At 37.8% G+C, this 17742-nt stretch overlaps 1 protein-coding gene and 1 long non-coding RNA gene across 4 annotated transcripts in view; one reads left to right on the plus strand and one right to left on the minus strand.

Moving 5' to 3' along the window:
• LOC118375235 (myelin expression factor 2-like) overlaps positions 1 to 17742 on the plus strand; it is a 42676-nt gene that overhangs the window by 17518 nt on the left and 7416 nt on the right. The gene's annotated exons all lie outside the window — the stretch shown is intronic.
• Positions 4993 to 17737, minus strand: LOC127918389 (uncharacterized). Of its 3 annotated transcripts, none has more exons than XR_008099806.1 (4): positions 17025 to 17737; positions 15197 to 16304; positions 8957 to 9216; positions 7937 to 8300 (listed from the first exon to the last, which is right to left on the minus strand). It is a non-coding gene; the product is annotated as an uncharacterized LOC127918389 (long non-coding RNA). The 3 variants fall into 3 exon arrangements; XR_008099807.1 differs by having other exon boundaries at positions 15197 to 16110; positions 16635 to 17737; XR_008099808.1 differs by lacking the exons at positions 7937 to 8300; positions 8957 to 9216 and adding an exon at positions 4993 to 5136.

Below are 17742 nucleotides of genomic sequence, written 5' to 3' on the forward strand. Positions count from 1 at the left end.
ACACACCCACCTTCCAACAGGCTGCAGATTCTATCTGTATCTTTATATATTATATACTGCCACAGAACACACCCACCTTCCAACAGGCTGCAGATTCTATCTGTATCTTTATATATTATATACTACCACAGAACACACCCACCTTCCAACAGGCTGCAGATTCTATCTATCTTTATATATTATATACTACCACAGAACACACCCACCTTCCAACAGGCTGCAGATTCTATCTGTATCTTTATATATTATATACTACCACAGAACACACCCACCTTCCAACAGGCTTCAGATTCTATCTATCTTTATATATTATATACTACCACAGAACACACCCACCTTCCAACAGGCTTCAGATTCTATCTATCTTTATATATTATATACTACCACAGAACACACCCACCTTCCAACAGGCTGCAGATTCTATCTATCTTTATATATTATATACTACCACAGAACACACCCACCTTCCAACAGGCTGCAGATTCTATCTGTATCTTTATATATTATATACTACCACAGAACACACCCACCTTCCAACAGGCTGCAGATTCTATCTATCTTTATATATTATATACTACCACAGAACACACCCACCTTCCAACAGGCTGCAGATTCTATCTATCTTTATATATTATATACTACCACAGAACACACCCACCTTCCAACAGGCTGCAGATTCTATCTATCTTTATATATTATATACTACCACAGAACACACCCACCTTCCAACAGGCTGCAGATTCTATCTATCTTTATATATTATATACTACCACAGAACACACCCACCTTCCAACAGGCTGCAGATTCTATCTATCTTTATATATTATATACTACCACAGAACACACCCACCTTCCAACAGGCTGCAGATTCTATCTATCTTTATATATTATATACTACCACAGAACACACCCACCTTCCAACAGGCTGCAGATTCTATCTGTATCTTTATATATTATATACTACCACAGAACACACCCACCTTCCAACAGGCTGCAGATTCTATCTATCTTTATATATTATATACTACCACAGAACACACCCACCTTCCAACAGGCTGCAGATTCTATCTGTATCTTTATATATTATATACTACCACAGAACACACCCACCTTCCAACAGGCTTCAGATTCTATCTATCTTTATATATTATATACTACCACAGAACACACCCACCTTCCAACAGGCTTCAGATTCTATCTATCTTTATATATTATATACTACCACAGAACACACCCACCTTCCAACAGGCTGCAGATTCTATCTATCTTTATATATTATATACTACCACAGAACACACCCACCTTCCAACAGGCTGCAGATTCTATCTATCTTTATATATTATATACTACCACAGAACACACCCACCTTCCAACAGGCTGCAGATTCTATCTATCTTTATATATTATATACTACCACAGAACACACCCACCTTCCAACAGGCTGCAGATTCTATCTGTATCTTTATATATTATATACTGCCACAGAACACACCCACCTTCCAACAGGCTGCAGATTCTATCTGTATCTTTATATATTATATACTACCACAGAACACACCCACCTTCCAACAGGCTGCAGATTCTATCTATCTTTATATATTATATACTACCACAGAACACACCCACCTTCCAACAGGCTGCAGATTCTATCTATCTTTATATATTATATACTACCACAGAACACACCCACCCTCCAACAGGCTGCAGATTCTATCTGTATCTTTATATATTATATACTACCACAGAACACACCCACCTTCCAACAGGCTGCAGATTCTATCTATCTTTATATATTATATACTACCACAGAACACACCCACCTTCCAACAGGCTGCAGATTCTATCTATCTTTATATATTATATACTACCACAGAACACACCCACCCTCCAACAGGCTGCAGATTCTATCTATCTTTATATATTATATACTATCTTTATATATTATATACTACCACAGAACACACCCACCTTCCAACAGGCTGCAGATTCTATCTGTATCTTTATATATTATATACTACCACAGAACACACCCACCTTCCAACAGGCTGCAGATTCTATCTGTATCTTTATATATTATATACTACCACAGAACACACCCACCTTCCAACAGGCTGCAGATTCTATCTATCTTTATATATTATATACTACCACAGAACACACCCACCTTCCAACAGGCTGCAGATTCTATCTATCTTTATATATTATATACTACCACAGAACACACCCACCTTCCAACAGGCTGCAGATTCTATCTATCTTTATATATTATATACTACCACAGAACACACCCACCTTCCAACAGGCTGCAGATTCTATCTGTATCTTTATATATTATATACTACCACAGAACACACCCACCTTCCAACAGGCTGCAGATTCTATCTGTATCTTTATATATTATATACTACCACAGAACACACCCACCTTCCAACAGGCTGCAGATTCTATCTACCACAGAACACACCCACCTTCCAACAGGCTGCAGATTCTATCTGTATCTTTATATATTATATACTACCACAGAACACACCCACCTTCCAACAGGCTGCAGATTCTATCTATCTTTATATATTATATACTACCACAGAACACACCCACCTTCCAACAGGCTGCAGATTCTATCTATCTTTATATATTATATACTACCACAGAACACACCCACCTTCCAACAGGCTGCAGATTCTATCTGTATCTTTATATATTATATACTACCACAGAACACACCCACCTTCCAACAGGCTGCAGATTCTATCTGTATCTTTATATATTATATACTACCACAGAACACACCCACCTTCCAACAGGCTGCAGATTCTATCTGTATCTTTATATATTATATACTACCACAGAACACACCCACCTTCCAACAGGCTGCAGATTCTATCTATCTTTATATATTATATACTACCACAGAACACACCCACCTTCCAACAGGCTGCAGATTCTATCTATCTTTATATATTATATACTACCACAGAACACACCCACCTTCCAACAGGCTGCAGATTCTATCTGTATCTTTATATATTATATACTACCACAGAACACACCCACCTTCCAACAGGCTGCAGATTCTATCTATCTTTATATATTATATACTACCACAGAACACACCCACCTTCCAACAGGCTGCAGATTCTATCTGTATCTTTATATATTATATACTACCACAGAACACACCCACCTTCCAACAGGCTGCAGATTCTATCTGTATCTTTATATATTATATACTACCACAGAACACACCCACCTTCCAACAGGCTGCAGATTCTATCTATCTTTATATATTATATACTACCACAGAACACACCCACCTTCCAACAGGCTGCAGATTCTATCTATCTTTATATATTATATACTACCACAGAACACACCCACCTTCCAACAGGCTGCAGATTCTATCTATCTTTATATATTATATACTACCACAGAACACACCCACCTTCCAACAGGCTGCAGATTCTATCTATCTTTATATATTATATACTACCACAGAACACACCCACCTTCCAACAGGCTGCAGATTCTATCTATCTTTATATATTATATACTACCACAGAACACACCCACCTTCCAACAGGCTGCAGATTCTATCTATCTTTATATATTATATACTACCACAGAACACACCCACCTTCCAACAGGCTGCAGATTCTATCTGTATCTTTATATATTATATACTACCACAGAACACACCCACCTTCCAACAGGCTGCAGATTCTATCTGTATCTTTATATATTATATACTACCACAGAACACACCCACCTTCCAACAGGCTGCAGATTCTATCTATCTTTATATATTATATACTACCACAGAACACACCCACCTTCCAACAGGCTGCAGATTCTATCTATCTTTATATATTATATACTACCACAGAACACACCCACCCTCCAACAGGCTGCAGATTCTATCTGTATCTTTATATATTATATACTACCACAGAACACACCCACCTTCCAACAGGCTGCAGATTCTATCTGTATCTTTATATATTATATACTACCACAGAACACACCCACCTTCCAACAGGCTGCAGATTCTATCTGTATCTTTATATATTATATACTACCACAGAACACACCCACCTTCCAACAGGCTGCAGATTCTATCTGTATCTTTATATATTATATACTGCCACAGAACACACCCACCTTCCAACAGGCTGCAGATTCTATCTGTATCTTTATATATTATATACTACCACAGAACACACCCACCTTCCAACAGGCTGCAGATTCTATCTATCTTTATATATTATATACTACCACAGAACACACCCACCTTCCAACAGGCTGCAGATTCTATCTATCTTTATATATTATATACTACCACAGAACACACCCACCTTCCAACAGGCTGCAGATTCTATCTATCTTTATATATTATATACTACCACAGAACACACCCACCTTCCAACAGGCTGCAGATTCTATCTATCTTTATATATTATATACTACCACAGAACACACCCACCTTCCAACAGGCTGCAGATTCTATCTGTATCTTTATATATTATATACTACCACAGAACACACCCACCTTCCAACAGGCTGCAGATTCTATCTGTATCTTTATATATTATATACTACCACAGAACACACCCACCTTCCAACAGGCTGCAGATTCTATCTGTATCTTTATATATTATATACTACCACAGAACACACCCACACTCCAACAGGCTGCAGATTCTATCTATCTTTATATATTATATACTACCACAGAACACACCCACCTTCCAACAGGCTGCAGATTCTATCTGTATCTTTATATATTATATACTACCACAGAACACACCCACCTTCCAACAGGCTGCAGATTCTATCTATCTTTATATATTATATACTACCACAGAACACACCCACCTTCCAACAGGCTGCAGATTCTATCTGTATCTTTATATATTATATACTACCACAGAACACACCCACCTTCCAACAGGCTGCAGATTCTATCTGTATCTTTATATATTATATACTACCACAGAACACACCCACCTTCCAACAGGCTGCAGATTCTATCTGTATCTTTATATATTATATACTACCACAGAACACACCCACCCTCCAACAGGCTGCAGATTCTATCTGTATCTTTATATATTATATACTACCACAGAACACACCCACCTTCCAACAGGCTGCAGATTCTATCTGTATCTTTATATATTATATACTACCACAGAACACACCCACCTTCCAACAGGCTGCAGATTCTATCTATCTTTATATATTATATACTACCACAGAACACACCCACCTTCCAACAGGCTGCAGATTCTATCTGTATCTTTATATATTATATACTACCACAGAACACACCCACCTTCCAACAGGCTGCAGATTCTATCTGTATCTTTATATATTATATACTACCACAGAACACACCCACCTTCCAACAGGCTGCAGATTCTATCTGTATCTTTATATATTATATACTACCACAGAACACACCCACCTTCCAACAGGCTGCAGATTCTATCTGTATCTTTATATATTATATACTACCACAGAACACACCCACCTTCCAACAGGCTGCAGATTCTATCTATATCTTTATATATTATATATATACCACAGAACACACCCACCTTCCAACAGGCTGCAGATTCTATCTGTATCTTTATATATTATATACTACCACAGAACACACCCACCTTCCAACAGGCTGCAGATTCTATCTATCTTTATATATTATATACTACCACAGAACACACCCACCTTCCAACAGGCTGCAGATTCTATCTATCTTTATATATTATATACTACCACAGAACACACCCACCTTCCAACAGGCTGCAGATTCTATCTATCTTTATATATTATATACTACCACAGAACACACCCACCTTCCAACAGGCTGCAGATTCTATCTATCTTTATATATTATATACTACCACAGAACACACCCACCTTCCAACAGGCTGCAGATTCTATCTGTATCTTTATATATTATATACTGCCACAGAACACACCCACCTTCCAACAGGCTGCAGATTCTATCTGTATCTTTATATATTATATACTACCACAGAACACACCCACCTTCCAACAGGCTGCAGATTCTATCTGTATCTTTATATATTATATACTACCACATTACCTTCCAACAGGCTGCAGATTCTATATATCTTTATATATTATATACTACCACAGAACACACCCACCTTCCAACAGGCTGCAGATTCTATCTATCTTTATATATTATATACTACCACAGAACACACCCACCTTCCAACAGGCTGCAGATTCTATCTGTATCTTTATATATTATATACTACCACAGAACACACCCACCTTCCAACAGGCTGCAGATTCTATCTGTATCTTTATATATTATATACTACCACAGAACACACCCACCTTCCAACAGGCTGCAGATTCTATCTGTATCTTTATATATTATATACTACCACAGAACACACCCACCTTCCAACAGGCTGCAGATTCTATCTGTATCTTTATATATTATATACCACAGAACTACCCACCTCCAACACAGAATCTATCTTTATATATTATACCACAGAACACACCCACCTTCCAACAGGCTGCAGATTCTATCTGTATCTTTATATATTATATACTACCACAGAACACACCCACCTTCCAACAGGCTGCAGATTCTATCTGTATCTTTATATATTATATACTACCACAGAACACACCCACCTTCCAACAGGCTGCAGATTCTATCTATCTTTATATATTATATACTACCACAGAACACACCCACCTTCCAACAGGCTGCAGATTCTATCTATCTTTATATATTATATACTACCACAGAACACACCCACCCTCCAACAGGCTGCAGATTCTATCTATCTTTATATATTATATACTACCACAGAACACACCCACCCTCCAACAGGCTGCAGATTCTATCTATCTTTATATATTATATACTACCACAGAACACACCCACCTTCCAACAGGCTGCAGATTCTATCTATCTTTATATATTATATACTACCACAGAACACACCCACCTTCCAACAGGCTGCAGATTCTATCTATCTTTATATATTATATACTACCACAGAACACACCCACCTTCCAACAGGCTGCAGATTCTATCTGTATCTTTATATATTATATACTACCACAGAACACACCCACCTTCCAACAGGCTGCAGATTCTATCTGTATCTTTATATATTATATACTACCACAGAACACACCCACCTTCCAACAGGCTGCAGATTCTATCTGTATCTTTATATATTATATACTACCACAGAACACACCCACCTTCCAACAGGCTGCAGATTCTATCTGTATCTTTATATATTATATACTACCACAGAACACACCCACCTTCCAACAGGCTGCAGATTCTATTGTATCTTTATATATTATATACTACCACAGAACACACCCACCTTCCAACAGGCTGCAGATTCTATCTATCTTTATATATTATATACTACCACAGAACACACCCACCCTCCAACAGGCTGCAGATTCTATCTATCTTTATATATTATATACTACCACAGAACACACCCACCTTCCAACAGGCTGCAGATTCTATCTGTATCTTTATATATTATATACTACCACAGAACACACCCACCTTCCAACAGGCTGCAGATTCTATCTGTATCTTTATATATTATATACTACCACAGAACACACCCACCTTCCAACAGGCTGCAGATTCTATCTGTATCTTTATATATTATATACTACCACAGAACACACCCACCTTCCAACAGGCTGCAGATTCTATCTGTATCTTTATATATTATATACTACCACAGAACACACCCACCTTCCAACAGGCTGCAGATTCTATCTGTATCTTTATATATTATATACTACCACAGAACACACCCACCCTTCCAACAGGCTGCAGATTCTATCTATCTTTATATATTATATACTACCACAGAACACACCCACCTTCCAACAGGCTGCAGATTCTATCTATCTTTATATATTATATACTACCACAGAACACACCCACCTTCCAACAGGCTGCAGATTCTATCTGTATCTTTATATATTATATACTACCACAGAACACACCCACCTTCCAACAGGCTGCAGATTCTATCTATCTTTATATATTATATACTACCACAGAACACACCCACCTTCCAACAGGCTGCAGATTCTATCTATCTTTATATATTATATACTACCACAGAACACACCCACCTTCCAACAGGCTGCAGATTCTATCTATCTTTATATATTATATACTACCACAGAACACACCCACCCTCCAACAGGCTGCAGATTCTATCTATCTTTATATATTATATACTACCACAGAACACACCCACCTTCCAACAGGCTGCAGATTCTATCTGTATCTTTATATATTATATACTACCACAGAACACACCCACCTTCCAACAGGCTGCAGATTCTATCTATCTTTATATATTATATACTACCACAGAACACACCCACCTTCCAACAGGCTGCAGATTCTATCTGTATCTTTATATATTATATACTACCACAGAACACACCCACCTTCCAACAGGCTGCAGATTCTATCTGTATCTTTATATATTATATACTACCACAGAACACACCCACCTTCCAACAGGCTGCAGATTCTATCTGTATCTTTATATATTATATACTACCACAGAACACACACCCACCTTCCAACAGGCTGCAGATTCTATCTGTATCTTTATATATTATATACTACCACAGAACACACCCACCTTCCAACAGGCTGCAGATTCTATCTATCTTTATATATTATATACTACCACAGAACACACCCACCTTCCAACAGGCTGCAGATTCTATCTGTATGTTTATATATTATATACTACCACAGAACACACCCACCTTCCAACAGGCTGCAGATTCTATCTGTATCTTTATATATTATATACTACCACAGAACACACCCACCCTCCAACAGGCTGCAGATTCTATCTATCTTTATATATTATATACTACCACAGAACACACCCACCTTCCAACAGGCTGCAGATTCTATCTATCTTTATATATTATATACTACCACAGAACACACCCACCTTCCAACAGGCTGCAGATTCTATCTATCTTTATATATTATATACTACCACAGAACACACCCACCTTCCAACAGGCTGCAGATTCTATCTGTATCTTTATATATTATATACTACCACAGAACACACCCACCCTCCAACAGGCTGCAGATTCTATCTGTATCTTTATATATTATATACTACCACAGAACACACCCACCTTCCAACAGGCTGCAGATTCTATCTGTATCTTTATATATTATATACTACCACAGAACACACCCACCCTCCAACAGGCTGCAGATTCTATCTGTATCTTTATATATTATATACTACCACAGAACACACCCACCCTCCAACAGGCTGCAGATTCTATCTGTATCTTTATATATTATATACTACCACAGAACACACCCACCTTCCAACAGGCTGCAGATTCTATCTATCTTTATATATTATATACTACCACAGAACACACCCACCTTCCAACAGGCTTCAGATTCTATCTATCTTTATATATTATATACTACCACAGAACACACCCACCTTCCAACAGGCTGCAGATTCTATCTGTATCTTTATATATTATATACTACCACAGAACACACCCACCTTCCAACAGGCTGCAGATTCTATCTGTATCTTTATATATTATATACTACCACAGAACACACCCACCTTCCAACAGGCTGCAGATTCTATCTGTATCTTTATATATTATATACTACCACAGAACACACCCACCTTCCAACAGGCTGCAGATTCTATCTGTATCTTTATATATTATATACTACCACAGAACACACCCACCTTCCAACAGGCTGCAGATTCTATCTGTATCTTTATATATTATATACTACTCCAACAGGCTGCAGATTCTATCTGTATCTTTATATATTATATACTACCACAGAACACACCCACCCTCCAACAGGCTGCAGATTCTATCTGTATCTTTATATATTATATACTACCACAGAACACACCCACCTTCCAACAGGCTGCAGATTCTATCTGTATCTTTATATATTATATACTACCACAGAACACACCCACCTTCCAACAGGCTGCAGATTCTATCTGTATCTTTATATATTATATACTACCACAGAACACACCCACCTTCCAACAGGCTGCAGATTCTATCTGTATCTTTATATATTATATACTACCACAGAACACACCCACCCTCCAACAGGCTGCAGATTCTATCTATCTTTATATATTATATACTACCACAGAACACACCCACCCTCCAACAGGCTGCAGATTCTATCTGTATCTTTATATATTATATACTACCACAGAACACACCCACACTCCAACAGGCTGCAGATTCTATCTGTATCTTTATATATTATATACTACCACAGAACACACCCACCTTCCAACAGGCTGCAGATTCTATCTGTATCTTTATATATTATATACTACCACAGAACACACCCACCTTCCAACAGGCTGCAGATTCTATCTGTATCTTTATATATTATATACTACCACAGAACACACCCACCTTCCAACAGGCTGCAGATTCTATCTGTATCTTTATATATTATATACTACCACAGAACACACCCACCTTCCAACAGGCTGCAGATTCTATCTCTATCTTTATATATTATATACTACCACAGAACACACCCACCTTCCAACAGGCTGCAGATTCTATCTGTATCTTTATATATTATATACTACCACAGAACACACCCACCTTCCAACAGGCTGCAGATTCTATCTGTATCTTTATATATTATATACTACCACAGAACACACCCACCTTCCAACAGGCTGCAGATTCTATCTGTATCTTTATATATTATATACTACCACAGAACACACCCACCTTCCAACAGGCTGCAGATTCTATCTGTATCTTTATATATTATATACTACCACAGAACACACCCACCTTCCAACAGGCTGCAGATTCTATCTGTATCTTTATATATTATATACTACCACAGAACACACCCACCTTCCAACAGGCTGCAGATTCTATCTATCTTTATATATTATATACTACCACAGAACACACCCACCCTCCAACAGGCTGCAGATTCTATCTATCTTTATATATTATATACTACCACAGAACACACCCACCTTCCAACAGGCTGCAGATTCTATCTGTATCTTTATATATTATATACTACCACAGAACACACCCACCTTCCAACAGGCTGCAGATTCTATCTGTATCTTTATATATTATATACTACCACAGAACACACCCACCTTCCAACAGGCTGCAGATTCTATCTGTATCTTTATATATTATATACTACCACAGAACACACCCACCTTCCAACAGGCTGCAGATTCTATCTGTATCTTTATATATTATATACTACCACAGAACACACCCACCTTCCAACAGGCTGCAGATTCTATCTGTATCTTTATATATTATATACTACCACAGAACACACCCACCTTCCAACAGGCTGCAGATTCTATCTATCTTTATATATTATATACTACCACAGAACACACCCACCTTCCAACAGGCTGCAGATTCTATCTATCTTTATATATTATATACTACCACAGAACACACCCACCTTCCAACAGGCTGCAGATTCTATCTGTATCTTTATATATTATATACTACCACAGAACACACCCACCTTCCAACAGGCTGCAGATTCTATCTGTATCTTTATATATTATATACTACCACAGAACACACCCACCTTCCAACAGGCTGCAGATTCTATCTGTATCTTTATATATTATATACTACCACAGAACACACCCACCTTCCAACAGGCTGCAGATTCTATCTGTATCTTTATATATTATATACTACCACAGAACACACCCACCTTCCAACAGGCTGCAGATTCTATCTATCTTTATATATTATATACTACCACAGAACACACCCACCTTCCAACAGGCTGCAGATTCTATCTATCTTTATATATTATATACTACCACAGAACACACCCACCTCCAACAGGCTGCAGATTCTATCTATCTTTATATATTATATACTACCACAGAACACACCCACCTTCCAACAGGCTGCAGATTCTATCTGTATCTTTATATATTATATACTACCACAGAACACACCACCTTCCAACAGGCTGCAGATTCTATCTGTATCTTTATATATTATATACTACCACAGAACACACCCACCTTCCAACAGGCTGCAGATTCTATCTGTATCTTTATATATTATATACTACCACAGAACACACCCACCTTCCAACAGGCTGCAGATTCTATCTGTATCTTTATATATTATATACTACCACAGAACACACCCACCTCCAACAGGCTGCAGATTCTATCTGTATCTTTATATATTATATACTACCACAGAACACACCCACCCTCCAACAGGCTGCAGATTCTATCTGTATCTTTATATATTATATACTACCACAGAACACACCCACCTTCCAACAGGCTGCAGATTCTATCTATCTTTATATATTATATACTACCACAGAACACACCCACCTTCCAACAGGCTGCAGATTCTATCTATCTTTATATATTATATACTACCACAGAACACACCCACCCTCCAACAGGCTGCAGATTCTATCTATCTTTATATATTATATACTACCACAGAACACACCCACCTTCCAACAGGCTGCAGATTCTATCTGTATCTTTATATATTATATACTACCACAGAACACACCCACCTTCCAACAGGCTGCAGATTCTATCTGTATCTTTATATATTATATACTACCACAGAACACACCCACCTTCCAACAGGCTGCAGATTCTATCTGTATCTTTATATATTATATACTACCACAGAACACACCCACCTTCCAACAGGCTGCAGATTCTATCTGTATCTTTATATATTATATACTACCACAGAACACACCCACCTTCCAACAGGCTGCAGATTCTATCTGTATCTTTATATATTATATACTACCACAGAACACACCCACCTTCCAACAGGCTGCAGATTCTATCTATCTTTATATATTATATACTACCACAGAACACACCCACCTTCCAACAGGCTGCAGATTCTATCTATCTTTATATATTATATACTACCACAGAACACACCCACCTTCCAACAGGCTGCAGATTCTATCTATCTTTATATATTATATACTACCACAGAACACACCCACCTTCCAACAGGCTGCAGATTCTATCTGTATCTTTATATATTATATACTACCACAGAACACACCCACCTTCCAACAGGCTGCAGATTCTATCTATCTTTATATATTATATACTACCACAGAACACACCCACCTTCCAACAGGCTGCAGATTCTATCTATCTTTATATATTATATACTACCACAGAACACACCCACCTTCCAACAGGCTGCAGATTCTATCTATCTTTATATATTATATACTACCACAGAACACACCCACCCTCCAACAGGCTGCAGATTCATCTATCTTTATATATTATATACTGCCACAGAACACACCCACCTTCCAACAGGCTGCAGATTCTATCTATCTTTATATATTATATACTACCACAGAACACACCCACCTTCCAACAGGCTGCAGATTCTATCTGTATCTTTATATATTATATACTACCACAGAACACACCCACCTTCCAACAGGCTGCAGATTCTATCTGTATCTTTATATATTATATACTACCACAGAACCCACACCCACCTTCCAACAGGATGCAGATTCTCTCTATCTTTATATATTATATACTACCACAGAACACCCCCACCTTCCAACAGGCTGCAGATTCTATCTATCTTTATATATTATATACTACCACAGAACACACCCACCTTCCAACAGGCTGCAGATTCTATCTATCTTTATATATTATATACTACCACAGAACACACCCACCCTCCAACAGGCTGCAGATTCTATCTATCTTTATATATTATATACTACCACAGAACACACCCACCTTCCAACAGGCTGCAGATTCTATCTATCTTTATATATTATATACTACCACAGAACACACCCACCTTCCAACAGGCTGCAGATTCTATCTATCTTTATATATTATATACTACCACAGAACACACCCACCTTCCAACAGGCTGCAGATTCTATCTGTATCTTTATATATTATATACTACCACAGAACACACCCACCTTCCAACAGGCTGCAGATTCTATCTGTATCTTTATATATTATATACTACCACAGAACACACCCACCCTCCAACAGGCTGCAGATTCTATCTATCTTTATATATTATATACTACCACAGAACACACCCACCTTCCAACAGGCTGCAGATTCTATCTATCTTTATATATTATATACTACCACAGAACACACCCACCCTCCAACAGGCTGCAGATTCTATCTGTATCTTTATATATTATATACTACCACAGAACACACCCACCCTCCAACAGGCTGCAGATTCTATCTGTATCTTTATATATTATATACTACCACAGAACACACCCACCCTCCAACAGGCTGCAGATTCTATCTATCTTTATATATTATATACTACCACAGAACACACCCACCTCCAACAGGCTGCAGATTCTATCTGTATCTTTATATATTATATACTACCACAGAACACACCCACCTTCCAACAGGCTGCAGATTCTATCTGTATCTTTATATATTATATACTACCACAGAACACACCCACCTTCCAACAGGCTGCAGATTCTATCTATCTTTATATATTATATACTACCACAGAACACACCCACCTCCAACAGGCTGCAGATTCTATCTATCTTTATATATTATATACTACCACAGAACACACCCACCTTCCAACAGGCTGCAGATTCTATCTGTATCTTTATATATTATATACTACCACAGAACACACCCACCTTCCAACAGGCTGCAGATTCTATGTATCTTTATATATTATATACTACCACAGAACACACCCACACTCCAACAGGCTGCAGATTCTAACTGTATCTTTATATATTATATACTACCACAGAACACACCCACACTCCAACAGGCTGCAGATTCTATCTGTATCTTTATATATTATATACTACCACAGAACACACCCACCCTCCAACAGGCTGCAGATTCTATCTATCTTTATATATTATATACTACCACAGAACACACCCACCCTCCAACAGGCTGCAGATTCTATGTATCTTTATATATTATATACTACCACAGAACACACCCACACTCCAACAGGCTGCAGATTCTATCTGTATCTTTATATATTATATACTACCACAGAACACACCCACCCTCCAACAGGCTGCAGATTCTATCTATCTTTATATATTATATACTACCACAGAACACACCCACCTTCCAACAGGCTGCAGATTCTATCTGTATCTTTATATATTATATACTACCACAGAACACACCCACCTTCCAACAGGCTGCAGATTCTATCTGTATCTTTATATATTATATACTACCACAGAACACACCCACCCTCCAACAGGCTGCAGATTCTATCTGTATCTTTATATATTATATACTACCACAGAACACACCCACCTTCCAACAGGCTGCAGATTCTATCTATCTTTATATATTATATACTACCACAGAACACACCCACCTTCCAACAGGCTGCAGATTCTATCTATCTTTATATATTATATACTACCACAGAACACACCCACCTTCCAACAGGCTGCAGATTCTATCTGTATCTTTATATATTATATACTACCACAGAACACACCCACCTTCCAACAGGCTGCAGATTCTATCTATCTTTATATATTATATACTACCACAGAACACACCCACCTTCCAACAGGCTGCAGATTCTATCTATCTTTATATATTATATACTACCACAGAACACACCCACCTTCCAACAGGCTGCAGATTCTATCTGTATCTTTATATATTATATACTACCACAGAACACACCCACCTTCCAACAGGCTGCAGATTCTATCTGTATCTTTATATATTATATACTACCACAGAACACACCCACCTTCCAACAGGCTGCAGATTCTATCTGTATCTTTATATATTATATACTACCACAGAACACACCCACCTTCCAACAGGCTGCAGATTCTATCTGTATCTTTATATATTATATACTACCACAGAACACACCCACCCTCCAACAGGCTGCAGATTCTATCTGTATCTTTATATATTATATACTACCACAGAACACACCCACCTTCCAACAGGCTGCAGATTCTATCTGTATCTTTATATATTATATACTACCACAGAACACACCCACCTTCCAACAGGCTGCAGATTCTATCTATCTTTATATATTATATACTACCACAGAACACACCCACCCTCCAACAGGCTGCAGATTCTATCTATCTTTATATATTATATACTACCACAGAACACACCCACCTTCCAACAGGCTGCAGATTCTATCTGTATCTTTATATATTATATACTACCACAGAACACACCCACCTTCCAACAGGCTGCAGATTCTATCTGTATCTTTATATATTATATACTACCACAGAACACACCCACCTTCCAACAGGCTGCAGATTCTATCTGTATCTTTATATATTATATACTGCCACAGAACACACCCACCTTCCAACAGGCTGCAGATTCTATCTGTATCTTTATATATTATATACTACCACAGAACACACCCACCTTCCAACAGGCTGCAGATTCTATCTGTATCTTTATATATTATATACTACCACAGAACACACCCACCCTCCAACAGGCTGCAGATTCTATCTATCTTTATATATTATATACTACCACAGAACACACCCACCTTCCAACAGGCTGCAGATTCTATCTGTATCTTTATATATTATATACTACCACAGAACACACCCACACTCCAACAGGCTGCAGATTCTATCTATCTTTATATATTATATACTACCACAGAACACACCCACCCTCCAACAGGCTGCAGATTCTATCTGTATCTTTATATATTATATACTACCACAGAACACACCCACCTTCCAACAGGCTGCAGATTCTATCTGTATCTTTATATATTATATACTACCACAGAACACACCCACCCTCCAACAGGCTGCAGATTCTATCTATCTTTATATATTATATACTACCACAGAACACACCCACCTTCCAACAGGCTGCAGATTCTATCTATCTTTATATATTATATACTACCACAGAACACACCCACCTTCCAACAGGCTGCAGATTCTATCTATCTTTATATATTATATACTACCACAGAACACACCCACCTTCCAACAGGCTGCAGATTCTATCTGTATCTTTATATATTATATACTACCACAGAACACACCCACCTTCCAACAGGCTGCAGATTCTATCTGTATCTTTATATATTATATACTACCACAGAACACACCCACCTTCCAACAGGCTGCAGATTCTATCTGTATCTTTATATATTATATACTACCACAGAACACACCCACCTTCCAACAGGCTGCAGATTCTATCTGTATCTTTATATATTATATACTACCACAGAACACACCCACCTTCCAACAGGCTGCAGATTCTATCTGTATCTTTATATATTATATACTACCACAGAACACACCCACCTTCCAACAGGCTGCAGATTCTATCTGTATCTTTATATATTATATACTACCACAGAACACACCCACCTTCCAACAGGCTGCAGATTCTATCTATCTTTATATATTATATACTACCACAGAACACACCCACACTCCAACAGGCTGCAGATTCTATCTATCTTTATATATTATATACTACCACAGACGTACGTTTCACTGTTAGTTTAGGAAGCATGTGACAATTTTATTTTTATTGTTGGCATTCTTAACTCTGTTCTCTA

Source organism: Oncorhynchus keta, unplaced genomic scaffold, assembly GCF_023373465.1.
Source record: "Oncorhynchus keta strain PuntledgeMale-10-30-2019 unplaced genomic scaffold, Oket_V2 Un_contig_14101_pilon_pilon, whole genome shotgun sequence".
Lineage (NCBI taxonomy): Eukaryota > Metazoa > Chordata > Actinopteri > Salmoniformes > Salmonidae > Oncorhynchus > Oncorhynchus keta.